Source organism: Emydura macquarii, unplaced genomic scaffold (assembly GCF_026122565.2).
Source record: "Emydura macquarii macquarii isolate MOO-44397 ecotype Brisbane River unplaced genomic scaffold, CSIRO-AGI_Emac_v2 contig_1483, whole genome shotgun sequence".
Classification (NCBI taxonomy): domain Eukaryota; kingdom Metazoa; phylum Chordata; order Testudines; family Chelidae; genus Emydura; species Emydura macquarii.
In genome coordinates, this window is record NW_027131620.1 from 12,338,093 (window position 1) to 12,358,033 (window position 19,941).

General features: G+C 39.0%; 1 protein-coding gene across 1 annotated transcript in view; it reads right to left on the bottom strand.

Moving 5' to 3' along the window:
* Positions 1–17,357: 17,357 nt before the first annotated feature.
* TSHZ2 (teashirt zinc finger homeobox 2) overlaps positions 17,358–19,941 on the bottom strand; it is a 246,786-nt gene continuing 244,202 nt past the window's right edge. Inside the window, exon 3 of the mRNA XM_067554638.1 lies at positions 17,358–18,041. The gene's annotated coding sequence lies outside the window, so the exon portion shown is untranslated. The remainder of the gene's footprint in view (positions 18,042–19,941) is intronic.

The window sequence follows — 19,941 nt, forward strand, 5'->3', positions numbered from 1 at the left end:
TATCAGTATTTCAGTTCTTCGAAAAGCTGTCACTTTTCTAACTTGTTGATTTTAACCAAAATGCATCCAGTACCACAATGATGATGTTCCTGCCCAAGCTTATTGATCTCTAATTAGCTCCATCAGTTAAACAAACCAACAAACAAAACTTGGTGTCCTGCTCAGCTATTGTTAGTTGAGTAGGAATTTTCAGATCGCTCATTATAAATCTGTACCTACACTTTCAAAACTGTCCAGTGATTTTTGGTGCCTCAATTTTGAGTTCCCAACTCGACACACCTAAAAGAGGCCTGTTTCTCATAAAGTGTTAAGATGTCTGACCTGGGCACTCAAATTATATTATGTCTGAACATTTCAGATCATGTATTTATTCTGAGAATATATTTTGTGAATGTTTATAAAATACAGATCAATGATACTTGTATACAATTCCAGATTGCTTAGGTTAACTTCTATTAATTGAGAAACCATGGCAATGTTAATATGATGGAAATAAATATGTAGGTGTTACTCTAAAACAAGTATCTATTTTTTAAAAAAATTAAAAGTTTGTATGTGTTTGTCTGGACAAGAGTTTTCTTTGTCTAATTTTTATTTTTCATTGTTTGTCACAGAGCACCTAAAGACTCCAAACACGCTAGTCATGTAGGGAGATGGTCCTTGACCAAAGAGTTAGTACTTACATCACTTTTTGGATTAAAAAAAAAAAGTGTGACTAAGGTCAGGTCTACACTGGAAAAGGTCTGCCGGTTTAGCTATAATAGTGTAGACGCAGCTTCTATGGACAAAAAAGGACTTTTGTTGGTATAGCTTATTTCATTCAGGGAAATGGTAAAAGCTAAGCTGCCTAAAGCATTTTTTTAAAGATGTTATAAATACATTTACATTAGGGCTTTTTCTCCTATAGAAATGTCATTAAAAAAATCACTCCTAACAGACGTTATCATACTGGCAAAAATTTTTAGTGTAGATCTGGCTTCAGGCTCCTAAATCATTTAATTTCTTTTGAAAATGTTGCCCTTCATCTGTAAATATCAAACTTCACAAAGGAGGGTAGATATTATTATATCTTTTTTACAGAGGGGTAAATTGAGGCATAGAAGGATGAAGTGAACCCAGTTCAGTTAGACGATATGAGAGAAGTTGGGAGGAAAGGAAATATTTCCATTTTATGGATGCAGAACTAAGACAGAGAGAGGAAGGGTAAAATCCAGAATGGGACTTGGACACTGCAACTCTCAGCTTCATGGCACCTAATATTTAGGTGCCTAGAAAATCTCAAAAACCACTCTGCGATCCACAAAGCTGAACTAGGGGCCTAGGATCCCTATCTAACGAATGGGGAAAGAGGTGCCTCAGTCTAGGCTGCAGTGATGTGCCTACCTCTGCTTAGCGATGCACGAATGGGAACCCACTGCCTGGAGTTGTGGCTTTGGCACTCCTCGCAGGAGTGCGTTAGATGCTCCACACAACCGGCGGCCAGAGGTGGTGCTGTCAACCTTATCACTTATTGCCCAGTACTTAGAGCACTCAGCAGGGATGCAGGTTCAGTTCCTCCATCTGCCAGAGGAGAAGAGAGGATTTCAACAGGGATTTCCTACCGCTCCAAATAGTGCTTCAATTACTGACCGACGGGGTATTCTGACATGGGACTGTTCCTCTCAATCTCTCCTGTTGAAGCTGTTGCACTCTGGATAGATAATGAAAGAGTGACTGGACGAGGGTGACGGGACACAGGTTCTTCCACCTCTTAGGTAGATGCTCTAACCACTGGACTTAGAGTCATTCTCTCTCGATCTCTCCAATTGACTAGTTACATATTTATCCACACAGGATAAATGACACAGAGGCCCACAGCAGATAGGGCCCCTCATGTGATTTAGGCATCTGAACACTTGTATTTTTCTGGGTGATGCATCACTGGGGCTTTGGTGGAGATAGGTGTTTGGATGCTTAGAGTGAGGCAGGGGCAGTGTGCATGCCCCCAGGCAGCAAATTATGTACCAGCGGAACTTTTATTTTGAAAATTGAAGCACTGAGTGAGTTCAGGCACCTATAGGATTTGACAAGAACTTGATCACAGTGGAAACAAAATTGGGACTTAGGCTCCTGGGTACTTTTGTGGATCCCACCCTAATGTCACACAGAGAGTCCGTACCAGAGGTTGGAATTGAACCCAATTCACCCAAGACCTGGTTTAGTTCTTTAACCTCCAGATTATCATCCCACTCTACTTTGGGATTAGTTTGTGCTTTTTAGGCCTATCCCAGAGGCGGGGGTGGTGTGATGTAGGCTGCTTCTTCCCACTTCTCCAGAGCACTGGGGGAGCATACTTGGTACAATATTCCTTTATGGGCTCCAACTTGCTCCCCTTGCCTAGTCCCACGCTATCCCTTTTGGGCCCCTGCACTCCTACAGATCAGGGGGGAGCCTGCGAGCTCTTCACGGCAGGGACCATGGCTTTTGTTATGTATGGGATGTACCTAGCCCATTGTGGGTGTTCCCTTCTCTCACAGGGTGCCCCTGTGTCAGGGCCAGGCAGAGTCTGCTTGTAAACCCCTTGCAACAGCAAGCACATCCCCCTCCTTGTTTTGTACGGTGCTGATGAGCAAATGTTTAATTGGAAAATCACTTAAATTATTTGCAGGGCCCCTCTGTTCAGCCTTCAGGGACACTTGTCCTAAATTTCCAAGTGTATTTGCTTACGCTGAAGGTACTTACATCATGCTGAAAATAATGGCTCACTCTGAGTTGCTGGGGATGTGGAATGATCCTTCTGCTGGATACATAATCTGGCTATCTACAAGGCAGCCTGTGAAGCAGGAAGAAAATGTGGGTAGGGCACCCTGTGTGGCCCATAAAATCTCAGCCACTCCTCATTCTAAACTGGGAAATTCCAGAGGAGTGAGCCTGTTACTAAAACTGGCTCTGTGGACTTACTGCTTTGGGCCTGCTTTTCAGAAGTCCTGCACAGCCACAACTCCAGTTAAAACCCATGGGGGTGCGAGGGTGTGCACCCCTTGTGACTCAGTCCCCAAAGCCCTTTCCTGCCCACAGGGGGGAACATCACAGAAATGGGCAAGAACAGGAAACTGCATAGCGCTGAAAGACTGAAACTTGTGGTAATACTTTGTTCCAGCACAGAGCAGACTGTAACTTCTCTACTTGGCCTTGGATTGTTTCTTGCTATATTTGTCATTTGTTCCCTGTAGGTGGGGGTGAGGGGTTGAATCTAGTAACACACACTGAAAATTGGTTGGTATTAAAACTTCTCCTGTACTCAGGCAGTAAATTATCCCCACAGGATTCAATGTAGGAACATACATTGAGTATTTTCGTGTAAGTGGGGTACCATCCAGTATTCCTTTGTGGATTACGGTTTATTCCCTAAACGTTTGTTTCCCAAAACGTAAATCTTTTCAGTAAATTGGTCTAGCTGCCTGAGAGGAAAACACAAACCCGTTCAAGGCTGCAAGCTGTTTTTAAGGGTGTGGTTCGCTCATGCATTGAGCTATGCACCAGACACCGACCTTTGTGCCTGTTCTATGTAATCCAGTTAAAAACTTGGTTAATTTCAGAGCAGCTGAAGAGAGCGCTGGTTAATAGCATGTGAGCACACAGGCACAGGCAGCCTCGCTCCCTTCAAGAGATTTGGCTTCAGCTGTGAAAAGCTATGAAATGTAAAGCTAAGTCTCACATTCTTGAGTCCAGTGACATTTCATTGGAGTATCTAAAAGTACAATCGGGCCCTCTTTTTTTTTTTTTTTTTGGTAATTTGCACATGATTTAAATATAAATCAGTTATAAACTATGGGAATGAATGGTGCAGTCTCCCCCTTTTGTTGTGTTTAGATAGGGCAAGCCACATATGGTTCGTATGGAAATGTTTTTCTTGTTGGCTGTTACTGAAGTTGGTTCCAGATGCACGTGCTTGTTGTGTAGGCATCCGCTATGTTGTAGTCACTTCCCAGAGAAGCAGAAAGACTAGTGATCAGTGAACCTCACCCAATTGTTTGGTTCAGTTTGCATACGTTAGCTCCCATATGTGCTGATGCTTATGTCAACTTCCCAATCTTTTGAGGTCCCATTCTCATTTGTGGAGGTTGGCAAAGGACCTAACAAACGTTCTTTCTTCTAAGGTCCCATGGACTTTCCCATGGCCTCCCTCCACTGAATCACAATGCCCTGATCTTGGGGACATCTCTGAGCTCAGTCTCTCAGCTATGCCTGGAATTCGTCTGTGCTTCAGAATTTTATGACTAGTTTATAAGCCCTTCTGTATAGGTAGATATGAATGAAATGATCCCTAATCAGAGAGGGGGACCTGAATGGTGTAATATTACTGGGACAATGTTAGTGGTGTGTACGTAGGCATCACAAAACACCAAGCAGGCTATCCTTAAGAAAATGCTTAACTTTTATTAAACAAAGACATTTTAAGGAGTAGCAGAAATCAAACCCAGCAAACTATCTCTCAGAAATTGCCCTTTGGCAGAACTGTTGTCCAAAGCTCTCAAGTTTCTTTTTTGCCCATGTTTATCTCCAATACATTCTTAAAATACAGGGGCAGGCTAGAACATTATTTGCAACATTGTATCCCCTTTTTGCCTTTCCTAGACTCCTTTACACAAGAACTTCACTGGAAGACAAGAACTTCACTGGATGCTATATTAGATGGATGTGTGAAGCATACGCATTGCTTCCTAAATAGAAATAAACAAAAAACAGAAATAAAATTTCAGCTTTATCAAAAGCCAAATTTTCAAGTATGGTCTCAACAGGCGTAACTACTTCAATGAGTAGATAGGCAGATGCAAATTTATTGTGCCTGGTTTGAGCCCCGTTTTGTGGATACAGATACATTTTTCCAGGTATTCAATATTAAAAAATGTGGCCCAGAATATATATTTAGACGGTTTTGTCCTGGCTACAGCCCTTCTTGCAATAGTTGAGATCAGCTGGGTTGCTGTTGCTAACAATCTCCGATTTGTATATCTGGGTTGGAAATAGGTTGTTGCCAATGGAAGCAACTTTAGAAATCGTTTTCCCTTCTAGTCCAACACTCGGAACTTGCTGACATTTATGCAATAGCTGCCCAGGGCCTACCTCTCAGGCTTTTGCCTCAGAAAGTGGGGCAGAGTAGATTATGAATATTGTTGAATGTAGGGGACGAATTTATTTCTTCTGATATTGCTGTGTATTGGCGCACATCATCATTTTAAAAAAAATCTCTGATGTTGAGTGCCTCAGTTTTGTGTGTGTCTTCCTTGAGACATGCTTGATTTTCAGAAAGACTGAGCACCACAACTCCCATTACTCAACATCTTGGAAACTCAGGCCCTCAGTGGCTGAGATAGAGCCTCTAATAATGAAGACACCCAATCTTACTGGATACTTGAAAAATGTGAGTCATAATTTTCTTCTTAAATATATTCGAGGCAAACAATGTAATTTTTATAAATTAAACGAGAAAGTATAATCATAGCTCTATTGCCGTTTCTAGTTCAAAGTAGCAAAAATGTTATTAAACAAAAATGTTAGATATTTTTGGTGTTATAAACTTTAGGCCATCCCCATTAAAAAGGAAGTGCATATGTGAATGAAAGATATAATACAAACCTTTAATTTTAACCTGGTATTTCACATTTTTGGTGAAGGGAACTGGGAAATAGGCTTTAAGGCTACCCTATACAAATGGCCACGAACTGACACTATGAAATCGGTCAGTTGTCACCTGTTGAAACTTTAATAGTGTCTTCTAGAAATGATGGTTTGAAACATCATTTTATTCCGGAAAAATATTTTTTCCAACACGTCTGAATTTCTTAACTGCTTTTTTCTTTCTTTTTTGATAGAAATAGGGGGGGAAGAGATGTGGCCTGCGACTCCAGGAGGCGCAGCCCAAGGGCAGGGGGTGCAAATGTGGTTTAAAGCAACTTTTTTGCCTCCTAACTTAGATAAGAGCAGCCCCCAGAGTGCTCTGATTTACAGTAGACTTCCAATGGCTGCTTATGGGCTGATCTTCAGTTCGAAGCAATGCAGACTGCATAGCGGTGGGTGCTATGTAGACTCCTCCTCCTGCCCCTGGACCAACCCTGACATTCAGCCTTGTAGCAGGGTAGGGGTTCTTGTGACACACTTCCAATTGTGGCATCCCTGAGAGAGTCTGGGAACACAATCCGTTTTTTGGTCTCCACGTAGAGAACATGGCAGCAGGTTAGCCTGCAGGAGGTTCTTTCTTTTCAAAGACACCATACAAAATACGTTGGGTCAAATCCAGCAGTAGTTCTTATGCTGGCGACATTCCCATTAACTTCAGTGGGAATTTCACCTGAACAACAGCTACAAGATTTAGCCCTGTATTTATAAACCATATCCAGACTATGAAATGGTTTTCCAAGGAAAGTGGCACAGAAGCCCCATTGCTGTACTTAAGTCTAGACAAAGCTGTGGGGTCTGTTCTATAGGGGACACTCCTGTATTGATGGTCAGCAAAATGAGCTGGAAGATCTAATAATCCTTTTCGAACTCCAAGTTCAATGATTCATTTGTTATTTTAGTTATCTTTATCTCTCTCTCCCTCAATCTCCACACACACATTTTATTTTACCCTAGAGGTTCTCCTTGAAACGTGTGCAATATGGTCCTTTAAAGTTTTCAGTAGAAAAATTTAGTACCATATCATTCCCAGATAATTTCACCCAACCACTGGTTACTAATTACATATCAAATTTGCACTATCATCATCACATACACACACCTCCCCTGCCCCTTACTGGCCAGGTTTTTGTGGCAGTACTTTGCACTGCAGCACCAGGGGGAGAGAGGTTCCAGCGTAGCGTTAGTGTCTTTTGCTCCTCGAGATGGTATCGCTTACTTTGTTAGAAGTTTGGGCTCTAGATGGGCATTAGCATCTCCTGCACGTAGATGACTAGAGCAGTGCTGGCCACATCCCTCATCCTGGCTGGAAGATGGTGTTACATGTGGTCTCATGGGTGGCAGGCATTCATATGGAAAGACGAAGAAGGGAATTGTGGTGGGTCCCAGAATGAAGGCAAAAGAAGATCCTAATTTGACTGGCATTTGATTTGGACCAGACCTAGCTGTACGGCTGGCCTTCTGAAATAAAAGGATCCAATATGCCACAGGGGGAGATGTTGTGTCATGAGTTGCCGCCTCTTCTGATTTCATTCCTGTAAGGGGAAATCATGTGGTGTCTTTCCATCCCTCTGGTTCAACTGCCAGGAGGGCTGGACTATGCAGAGAGTGGCCTCCCCTTTGTCCCTGCGATTATTACCTTGGTCTGTGGGATGCAAATCTGTGCAGCGCCCCGTGCAGTTACTTGCATTGTGTGTATGTAAGGCTGGCCCTGCCTCATTTCCCTCAGGACTGCTACTTCCTGTTACCATCAAGTATACTGTGTTTGCTTGAGAAAGAGCCTGCCTTTCTTCTTATATTTTATCACCCAGACGCAGAGCAGTGGCAATTAAATATAGCTAACAGGTGATACTGTATCCATCATATTTTAATGAGTACATGGCTTGGGAATCTCTGCCCCTGATAGCTTCAACTCATCTGCAGTAAATAACAAATCATTTTCTTGTGTGGTATCGGCTTCTGCTTCTGAACTCCAGAATGTGAAACATCACCCAATTCAGAAGGAACATTAAGGGAAACGAGGGAGTACTTAGGGAAACTAAGTGTTAAACAGAACCATCCGTCTGAGGTGGAGCACTTGAGAGCAGGGTATTTGGTAGCTCAATCATGCCTGGTTTATGGCCAGCAATCCTTGAATTTGTGTGACAGCAGCCCAATGCCTTTCAGTAGATTACATCATAAATAACCCAACAGTCAAGTGGTCAGAGAAACTAGATGAGCAAAATCAAAAGATATGTAGAAACAAATGTGGGGTGGTGTCGTTTGATTTTTTTTTTAAATTAAAAAAAAATTATTTAAGGGAAGCGAGGATGCTTGAAATGGGTCGTGGAGTTTTACTCAAACAGACACATTCTTGTGATTTTACTCCCACACTCTCTCCAGGTCAGACTTTTTCCTCTGTTGAAAGAAAGAAAGGAAAAAAAAAAAAAAAGAACTCACACAGAAATCAATCCATCAAATGTCATTACAGATTTATTAAGCCTGATGTACAAAGACTTTTAACAGTAACATCTTCAGAAAGCATAAAAAGAGCACTTCTGTTCAGTCTTGTGCTTTGAAAATCTAAATATATTTTTATCATATAAATAATTCTTTTCATGTTTTAAGTGCATCTGTTTTTTTTTTTTCCCTTTTCAAATTTCCATTTTACAATTGGCCAAAACTGAAGTCTGCATTGACTGAAATGAAGCCATTTGCAAACCTAATGATGTTGTGAAGCATTTCTATGGTGAACCATATCAGCTAGATTTCAGAAAGGTAGTTCAATGAGTGCAGCATTAAAATGAGGGACAGCCTCCAGCAAAATCATAATTGAACACACCCAAGTCCTTAATGTCTGTAGTTCGGTTTCTTGATGCAAATTATGATAACGTTTCAGATGTGAACAGTTGCTTTCCAATAACCTCAGTGAGAAAGAGACATTTTCTGCCACAAAGGAAAGAATTACCATGTTTAAAAATGTAAATAATATATGTATAGAAACCTTTTTTATGGAAATGAGGCATTCAGGATTATATGAACAGTTTGGAATTTTTTGTCTTTTAAACACAAAGATAAAGATAAAGATGCATCATATGTTATTTGGGTCTTTAATTACAGTTCTAAAACTGGATTGATTTTATTTGCAGTGTTAAAAATTATAGAGCAAAAAATCATTGTTGAGAAATTTCAATGCTGCAAAATCATACACAGAAATACATCTTAAGTGCACCAGTACACAGCCATCCTTTTGTAAATCAGATAAGGCCTTAGATAAACAGGTTTGACCTGATTTAAATTTAATGAGATACATAGACCTGATTGTTAATAATTGGTTTTGGGGACACCAAAACAATAAAAGCAGTAATCTCTTCTAGTATAAATTATATGAATTTATTTAGCAATCAACCAAAGAAAAAAATGCCATTAACATTTTCAATTTATTTAGTGTAAGTTACTGATAATAAGCAAATAATTTGAAGCTCAATTGCCACCTTAGAGAATCTTGGATTTGAGAAAGACAGAAAAATATTGGGAAGATGCATATCTGTGATGAATCTTTTTGACCACTAGGTGGTATAATCCTCCTAGGAGAAAGGATTTTATTTTATTCATTTTTTTTTTCATTGTAAGGACCATTCATAATCATCAAAACCAAGTGAAACATGGTTTTGATTAAAACAGCCTGTTGGCTCAATAATCTTAGTAATTTTAAAAACATCCTTAATGTGGAAGAAGAACACTGGAATGTCACAAATGGCCTTGGGGCCCATTATAACAGCAACAAAATAAATAAGGAGGAGAAATGAGAGGTCATGAAAACAAAATTAAGCTAATGTTTCAAATTTTGACAATCATGAATTGTTCCTCTAAGAAGACATTTTTTAAAACAAAAAATTTCAGGCACTATTAGATACAATACAAAGGGGAAAACTGTACACGTATAGGGTTAGGCATGCCTTAAAAGCAAAATTTGGACTTAGATCTTTTTTCCCTCCTCTATAGCTGGCAATCGGGCAGGTCTCATGCAAACACAGACTTGCTTCCATAAGTTCCTCTGTCAACTCAACTCTAATTCCTTTATAAAAAGAAGACGACCAAGGAAAACAAAAAAATGACAAGCGTATTTTTGATTAAAAAAAATTAGCCCCCGTAATGGACCAGTTTTGTAAGAAACAGAAACAAGCAAATATAACAAAATCTGTGTTCAGAACATGGCAATATAGTTAATATATACAAATATGTACAGTATAAAAATGCATCAAAGGCATAACTTTCCATCCAACCCAAGCTGCAGTGCACAATGAAAAGCAGCTTCATGTGCCCCCTCCCTCTCCCCCTGCCCTAAGTATACAGGCAATATATTCTGTACAGCATGCACTTGTTACAAAATGAGTGCATAAGCACCGAAACATTCTACAGATAAAGTCGCTGTGATTTCTCTTTGAAAGGAGTCCTCTTTGCTTTGTTAATATAAAAAAGTGTTTACTTTGCTTTTTGTGATTTGTAGTATATACCTTGTTTTTCATCTGACCGAAGAGAAATGAGCTTTTGATAACGCAATTTATTTTTTAAAACAAAATTCTAGACCTAACACCTATGGTCAAGAATGTCCTGAAGATGCTGCCAATAGCAAACTTACTAAATACCATAAGCGTTTGTTCTGAGCAAGAAATAGCTGACTGTCAAATTTACTGAGGTGGCCAACTATGCTCCATTATTTAAATGGGGATAGATATTTATGATTCATGCTGACATATTCAAGACATTAGAAAAAAAAAACAAAAAAACAAAGGGAGGATTAATAAGTGATGGCTATGCACTAGACAAAAAGGTGTACTGTACCAGAGATATATGACAGGTAAGTACCCTGAGTCAAATAAAAACTGTTTAGCTTGTCAGCGTTTGCAACCTGTATTGCACATTCCAGCATTTGCTGCATTATAAAGCCAAAATACTGCATTGTACACCCTGAAGATTCCTGCTGTTTTTGCTCAGTGCAAATAGTGCACAGCTGTTACTTCAGCCGCAGAAAGGTTGCATGCTTTTTATATATATGCATATTGTACATATATGCATATATATCTAGATATCTGCCTCCATCTACATATCTATCTATATCTATCTGCTCATATCTACATAGATATAGAGAGATATGTAATTCCTGAATGTTACATGGACCATTTAGTAAGTGAAAACATTACCATACAAATCTTTCACATTTGAGACATAATTGCATGGCTGTTTGAGTTCTGTAAATACAGCTCTTCACCTGGGGTTGGTACCCAACTGTGGATTTGTATTTCAAGATTATCCAGTCACCACATTGCAATATATTTGTATTTTTGCAAAATTTTTTGTTTTCAAAAGCAAAACATTGGTCATTTTCCTGCCATCTCGTCTGAAATGTTTAATGAAAGATATTATTATCTGTACTAATGAAAAAGGGGCGAGGTAAGAAAGGCCTGCACAGTTAGATAGTCTAACTCAAGTAGAAACAAAGTGTGACCTGCTAGGATTAGTATTTAATCTGTTTTCTCCAACAGTGCATTTTACAAAGGCTTGAAGACATTTCACCAGCTGAGAATGAAGATGAGCTGGAAGTTGGAGTTTATTATTCTGTGGTAAATCCAATGGAACAGCTACTTCACTTTTTTAAATACTCTCAAAAGAAAATACTGTACAGACACTTGGTACAAAAAACGACATCTTTACCTTAGGTCTTGTCTATTCTTAAAAGTTTTGCCAGCACAATTAAAATAAAACAAAAAAACAAAACAAAAAGTGTAGATATAGTTACACCAGTATAAAAGTACTTTGTACCAAGATAGTTTATTCCAGTTAAGTGAAGCAAAATAAGCTGTATGTGTATGAATATTTTTACCCTACGGCTTTTACTGGTATGTCATGAAAAAAATCATATCCATGAGTGACATAGGTATGCCAGTAAAACTTTTTAAGTGTAAACCAAGCCTTAGATGCCATCTACCATGGGCTGGGAACTCCATTTGCTGAAACTGTTTTAAACAACATTTAGCATGTTAAGAAAAATTTAGAAACAGTGAAGCCTACACATCCTGATCTTACGCCCTTGTAAATCTAATGTAACGCTATTGACTTCAAAGGAGTTAATCTAGATTTGTAATAATGTAAATGAATTCAGAATCTGCCCCACAATTTTAAAAGTTGGTTGAAATATGGCTAGGTCTTGTCTACCATGGCTGGCCAAAGTTTGTTGAAACCAAATCAGACAGAGCTGGTTCTAAACAAGATTTGAAACTAGGTTCCCAGCCCAATGGACATGGGGCTTCTCTCTGAGATTTTACAGTTGTTGCACACTAATTTACACAAATGTTTTGATTGTACTTATTTTGATTGATCTTATTTAAAACAGCAACAAAACCCAACCAAACAAACAAAAGAACCCAAAGCCTTCGCTCCCCACTGAAGAGTAAAGACAAAATCCTAAATCGTGTGTGCGTGAATGACATCAACTATTACAGGAAATAAAAAATATCAGGAAGCGTATATTTCTGGGGGTTATTCTTTTAAAGGCCTGATGCAATGCCCATCAAAAATCAATAGAAAGACTCCTACTGACTCCAAGGGATCTTGGCTCAGGCTGAGTTTGATGGAATGTAAACTGAATTCTACCTTAAAGTGTGCGTCTTTTCATTGTTTGGATACTTCTGGAGTCTCAAAACCCAGCAATTTCACTCACTCTTTCTCTGCAAAACAAACAAGGACTCAGGACAAATATTTGCCTGAGTTTACCCATTTCATTTTCTGTCTAAAATATTTTAGTGACATTACTAAAGAACTATGTGTGCACTAAGGAAAAGAAATTAACATGTTAGTATCTTGCTATACTTTTTCAGCAGGAAATAATTAGCATTTGTTTTAAAAATTGGCTATTGCAAATGATGGAAAAAATTCTGACAGGCAAAGGTACTTAGCAGGAAAGCGATGCCCACTGAGACAGAATCTCATTGCGTTTACCATGGCTTTCTTCAAAACCACAGAGAAACCAATCTACAGGCCCTCTGCAATAGGAAGCACAGAGAACAAAGGGCATTGGGCCAGAGTTACATATTTACGTGAGTGCATAGCATCAGATGGCCTCCAAGGAGCAGAAATATGTCAGGTTACATGTAGGCCCATTGCAAGTATATGGGCACACGCTAGTTTTTCAACATACAAATGTACCTGTTTAGGAGGTGGTTATGTCAATTTCCCTGCAAAGTGACTGATAACCTTTAAACCTTATTGTAATTGTGTTGTATTGATTTGGAATCTGTGATTAATATTGTCTTTATAGAGGGAGTTTTAAATATAAATTGCATCATTCATCTGTTTGTGAAGGCAAAAGACAAATGCTACCAAGATCTATTTATACGGGGCACAACTGCACCCTTTACAATTACACCCTTTGCAGTAGGAGGCAGGGTGGCATGCGGTGGGGGGGCAGGCACGGAGCGGGGTCTTTCTTCACTTGGGTATGGCTGCATCTTGAGCTGGTTGAAAAATTTTGACAATAGTGGTATTGAAAATTTTCATTCCCCAGCTCTGTTGTCTCACCAAGTTTAATTGCAGCATAACATTCCAGACAGTGCTTCCGCTCCAGCTCGTACACTAGAATATTGGCCACTCAGGAGGTGCTCAGCACCTGGCAAAATTGGGCCCTCAGTAACTAGCAACAAGTGAACACTGCGTAAGCCATATCCCCTCTGAGTTTCCCCTCACTTACGCACTGTCTCAGGCCCTAAGCCTTCATAGGGCCTTTTCTTTAGCCACACAAGGCTTACTAGACCTCACCCAGCTTTATTCCAAAGCCCCTCTCACCATTCTTCTAAGCCTTATTTCTTAATGCAAACACCTCCCTTCAAATTAGGAAATGAACCTTTGGTATAAATGGCTTGGTTTATATGCCAATAAATATGGCACTCTATTTTTAAATTTAGTTTATTAAAAATGATTGGGGAAAAAAAGAGAACACTAGAAAATAATTCTTGCCTTATAAATGTATGACGGTTGCTACAATAACTTGTAAAAACTCCTTTAGACCTCACCCCTTACTGTGTTAATATATAATTATTGATTTTTAAAATGACTTCTTCTATCCTCCATGATCACTAAAGGAGCCAGTGAGGTCAGGCTTGTAAATACTTTTACAAGTAGGTAATAAAAATCCTTATGACGTTGCATTGACAAGTAATTACTGGGTATGTTTGTTGGGTGATTTTCAAAGTTTAAAAAAAAAACTGTAATTGAACTAACGATAACCACTTTTTAAAGCTAAATATCCTCCACCTACCTCAGGTGTCTGGACAATTAGGGCCTTATTTTCAAAAGTGCTAAGCACTTTCAATTCTCATAGTCTAGACTCTTTGCTAATTCCACACACCCCTTTAAAAAGTCATGTTTTTAAAAGGGGCAATGACATTTTGCCGTGTACAGTGGCAGAAAGGAAGCTATGGTTTATGAATCAATCTTGCAAAGCCATACAGAAGGGTAATAATTCTTACTGTTTTATTGCAGTGCAAAAGCATAAGCAGCTTGGATATGTGGCGTATCAATATGCCACTTGTTAATAAGCAGAGACGTGAATCATAAATATTCGGCTGTTTGATCACCCGGTTTTTAATTAATGTTTTGATGATCTCCAATAAGAATAAAAGTCAGAACGATAGATACTGAGTAGATGCGACACAGAAAGGATGCAATGATTTTCTGTGGTACCTGATTTATATGACAGATAAACTATCAACTCATCCTGCTTCAGACACAGAGAGAGAAAAACATACATTTTCTTTTTTTATATATCTTAATGTAAAAAAAAAAGTCACTTAATTCAAAAGTGTATCTAAAATATTCCCAAAGGACAGTGAGGCAGGCAAAATAATCCAGGTTTAGCATGGTGTAATAAAAGTTTGTGGTCAGATTCTAAATGAAGTAGCTGTTCCAGCACTTGACTATTCAGTACCTAGTTTTCTTGAATAAATCAGGCTCTGTTCTCTAGGCTGGTGTTATTTACTTTGTGCTCTTTGGGCCAGATATTCTTCTGATGTAAACTGGCATAGTTCAGTTAAAGTCAAGGGAGCTGTGCAGATTTATCCTAGCTGAGAATCTGGTCTGCAAGATCTAGCCCTGCAATATCATCAAGATTTTGTGTACTTGCACTGAGGGCTAAAACTCTCTCTCCTCCCCGACGCTGACCACCATAAGCATTTAAAAATCTTTTCATACACGCAGCAATCTGTTATTGACCAAATAAATACATTAAATAAATAAAACATGGAGAGGTTGCACCCTGTAAAAAAGAGAGCACAGAGAAAGCGGTGACTTTTCATTTCTATTAGCACTCATTGGTCCCAACATGATTGTGTGTCAGCATAATTCATATTAGAGTGCATGTTATATTACCCAATAGATAGAAATGCCTTATTTTACGTCTCTCCGCTGAAGGAGAAGGTCTGATTGAGGGAAGGAGGGTAGTCCAGGCATAACAGATTGTAGAGGCAGTGATTCCTCTTCAAGAAATAAGCCTATATGTTCATGGTTAATCTAACTAACAGGGTTTCAGAATTTGGTCTGTGAATAAACAAGGCCCTCCAGCCCAAAATCCTGAGGCTTAATTCCCCCAGTATCACCTCATCCCCCACTGACTTGACTGGAATGGAGGGGGCTTAGTTCCTCAGCACTTTATAGAATCTGGCCCACTGTACTGTTAAAAAAAGCAGCAAAAATGTTGCACATGTAGTGCCTGCTTCCATTGAAATCAATGACAAAATGTCCACTGGCTTCAATGTAGAGCAGATCAGACCTGTCAGAAGTCACAGTTTTGCCAGTTGAGTGCATGGGAACAGGATCAGGCCCCTAGTTCTTGCTAATATATTTTATGTCAAAAATGGATGGATTTATTTATTTCTTTATTAAAAAAGAGAAACAATCTTGGTGCTGGAAATATCCATGTTTCCCTAAAGTAGACTTTGGTAGTAGTGCTGGCCTCACACCCCTTCCCCACCACCCATTACGTAATTTCATTTAATAACCTTGATCTGGACTGTGAAATTTAACAGCTTCAGAGGAACCCAATGCTAAAGCATTGATTTTGCTTTAATATAATTTTGTTGTCAATGGACAGTGCTTGGCACGGTGCATGCTTCAGTCTTAACCCATCTGAAGTCTCTGTTCATTTCCAGTTGAGCTCCGTTCATTTCCAGTTGAATAGGTTAAGCAAAGACAGACCTCACTGTTCTCAATTCACTTTATGATCCTCCCATCATAAAAAATAATATCAGCACCTTGCTTTTCATGTCAGAACTACATTTGAGATGCTATTCCCTATGCCCATGAGTAAATCCCGTAAAAGCCGCCCCGTTGTACTGTCGCTATTTTTCCTTGTGGATGATTGATTGATGGATGAGTGCTGACACTTCAATGAAGCTATTTCGACTGCCATCTCAATCCGATGATGTGAAGGGTATATTTTCTGTCCATGCCTCATTACTTCAGAATGACATTCCTGGAACTTCATTTACTTTTTCCCTCCTTCCCTCAAGCGCCATATTTTTCCTCATCTAGGTTATGCATGCCATAAAAAAAGCTATTTGCTATTATATGTGGCATAAGGGCAACACTTTTCCTAGGAGGTAAATAAAAAGGTTCCCTCCCCCCCTTTGTTGAGTTTAGGGATCATGTCAAAATTTCCCAAACAATTCCAACATAGCCCCTCCTGCATTGGAAACAAGTAATATAACAAATATATTTGGATTCATTTTGCCACCATTGAATTTTTATTTTATCCTTGATCATCTAAATAAAATAACTCAAAAGCAAAGCCTCAAACCCTCGTGCGTTTGAGAATGAGCCACATCTCAATTTTGTGTTTGGCATACTTTAAATGTTCCGTCTATAACTGAGTAGCAGTTTACATCTTGATCCAGACTTATTTGTCTTTTGAGAATAAGGAAATTCATTCTTTAAATGCAGTGACGAATTTGTCTATTATAGGTTGCTTTAGTTGTACAGCAAATGTTCAGCTAGAGTAAACAGAGCTGTGCCTGGATGAGCTTGATTTTCCATACAGTGCACTAGGTAATGTGAGGTTTGTAATATTAAAACATCCTGGAAGCTTTTCTGAGTTGACTTAGAACCCGATTTTAATCTGTGTAATACAGTATTCCCGTTAATAATGTATAATTAAGACATCCGTTAAAAATCCATAATGTTAATTTAATGGAGAAAATCTAATACAGTTCTATTGGAATTTTTACGTTAAATTAACTTTAACGGGCTTTTAATGGATGTCTTAATTAGATCTCATTATTATCATGAATATTCCACAAATTAAAATTGGGACCTTGAAGTTTTAATGAAAAAAGTTACAGGAACAAATATTAAATTGAAACCCTCCCCCCGCAACTGGGTTTCAGTTGATTTTAAAAGTAAGCTGTGTTTTAGGTAGTCATAGATAAGCCCAATAGACCATATGAAGGCCAGATTCTGATCTCATTTACAATAGCATCAATCCAAAGTAACTCCATTGACAGTAATGGAGATGAATTTGGCATATATAATATATATGATGTTCAATAATCTAACAATAGTACTTTTGTTTAAAAATCACTCCATTGCATATGTCTTATCATATGCCGTAATGGAGATTTAAAATATATATATATATATCTGAGGACTAAAACAAACTGAAAATAATCCATTTTAAACAAATCTTTGGCAGCAACTTGGTTAAGCATAATTATTTGAACAACTTGAACAGAAGATTAACATTGTTCAGAGTTTTTTTGGCTCAGAATCTGTTTTAACTTAATAATTCTTCTACTTACTGTGATGTATTGATCCCTAGTGCAATGACTGGATTGAGCAACCCAGGTGCAACAGTAATAGCTGCATTGAATAGAAACATTTCCTTTAGACAAACTATCCCAAAGGGGTTATAAATAGGAAATGGACATTACCATGAAAAGCAAAGCTTCCAATCTGACTGCATCTTGTGTAGCACACTTGGACATTAAACTATGAAGAATTATACTTTTTTCCCCCCTGTCAAGTGTTACAAATTGATGAAATAAGCACATCAGTGTTCTCAGTCATTATCTTACTTCAGTGGCACTTTGTTTTAGTGACAGCCAAAAGGGACAGCGGAGACCAGACAGCCCCAGTGCAGTTTATCAATGAAAATCTAATATTGTCCATAAGCAGGGGAGTGGAAATCAATACTTCATTACCAAATTGTTAGTGAGGATGAAGAAGAATAGCTGGAGTGTTTTTGGCAGTCTTCTCGGTCCGGGTTGTCAGGAGTTCAATGTCAGGAGTGGAGTGACGCGTGGAGACGGCTCAGTGCAGGAAGCCTGGACTGGAGAGCTGGAACTAAGGCATTTGTCCTGGAATCAGAATAATAATAATAATGATAATATGTATCCTTAAAATCATGAGTCTACGTTTTACCAAATATATATTTTTCTCAATAATTACTCAGCTTCAGTTCATGTAACATCCCATAACCATTCATAGGTTTTCAGAAGACAGAGTTATACCAAAAATAAAGAGAGATTTCAATCCATTTCTGGCCTGGGATAAAAGACTATCACTCCAAATGAAGTCACATTCTTGTAGCTGCTTATGCCATGTCTGAATCTGGCCCACTGAGTCCGTCCCCCTGCATGTCCCAAACGTATACTAGGCTTGCCATTTTCTAGCGATGAGCCATACCTATTCAATATATTGTGTTTCTCTGATCAAAGGGATGTTCTAAGATCCAGGCTGAATGGATATTTTGGTATCCATGTTGCCTCTAAACTTGGAGGCTCCCACCATGTTATTTCTGGTCATTCCTGGAAATAATGGTCCCTTCCCACAACCCACCTCTGTACTATTAAAGCTGCAGCTCTTCCATGAAAAAGAAATTCTGCCATCCCGCAGCTACTGAACAGGCTAAGTGGTTTATTTTGTGATGTTACTTCTAGACAGGGATACAGAGTGCTTCTTTTATGTTGTGGTTTTAAAAGTTTAATTCAGAGTCGAGTGCTTTTTGGCTTATGTCCTGGGAGCAAGAGACAAAGAAAAACAAAAGACAAAAAACATAACAGTGGAAAAATAAGGTGAAAAGTAGAGCATAAACTTAAGCAGAGTGAAATCCAATATGGGCAGAGGGTGAAGAAAGGATCAGACAGGGGCAGAGAGAAAAATGTGTTAATGAAAAAAATACAGACTATTCAAGGCCCATGTACTCTTCAGCAAACAGGATGAAATTCTGTGGAATTGTCCCTTAATCTGGTTCATCAGACTGGAAAGTCAATGGTAGCTTCATTGAAATTAAAAAAAAATTGAGATTTTCAGTAAATTCAATATGAAAATGAAAACTATAAGCAGTAGCGCAGACTCTGTGTTATTTATTTTGATAGTCAGTTTGTTTTACAACATCCCCACATTCTCGGTTTTCAGAGGGAAGCAGAGTTTGGCATTGACCACACAGAACCGCAATGGAGAAGTGGGTGGGCGAGAAGCTGGAGATGGCCGCCGGGGGGAGGGCACCCAAGAATGCACAGCAGACAGTTCGAGACTGTGGGTAATACATTCGCTGGATAGTTCTACTAAAATGATAAATGCCATGGTTAATGTTGATATTTTAAAATGTTATCTTTAGACTCCAGAGTCAACACCCCACTGAGATGAATGGGGTAATTCACACCTTGTGGGGCTGATCTTTCAGGCAGCTTTCTGACTGAAGGATAACATTGCCTCACTTTTCACCCGCTTCACGTTTTCAGAGTTTTCTTCACAGTCAAGAAGGCTAGGAACATAATTATTTTAAAAATGAAAGCTTAGGGTATGGCTACACGACAAGTGCTACTGTGGCACAGCTGCGGTGCTTTGTGCAGCGATGGAAGGGGCCTTTCCATCGCTGTAGTAAATCCACCCCCACAAGGCAATAGCTCGGTCGACAGAAGAATTCTTTTGTCAATCTTGGAGGTGTCTACAGTGGGGCTTAGGTTGGCTTAACTACATCTCTCACACTCCGGAGTGATGTCTCTAGGTTGACAGATTCTGCAGTAAGGAAGAGGTGGATTCTATGGCAAATTTTACAGCTGCACAATCACTGAAAACAAAGGGTCCTGAGTATGTACGTTATACACAGACCACACCCACTTGTGCATCAAGCTCTTGAAGGGAGTTTTTTAAACCTAACCCAGAATGAAATTCATCTGTGACACTCCACTTAAGCCCTTTATTAGGGCTGTGTTCAGATCCATAGTGAATCTGAAATGCAGAATGCCTACATAC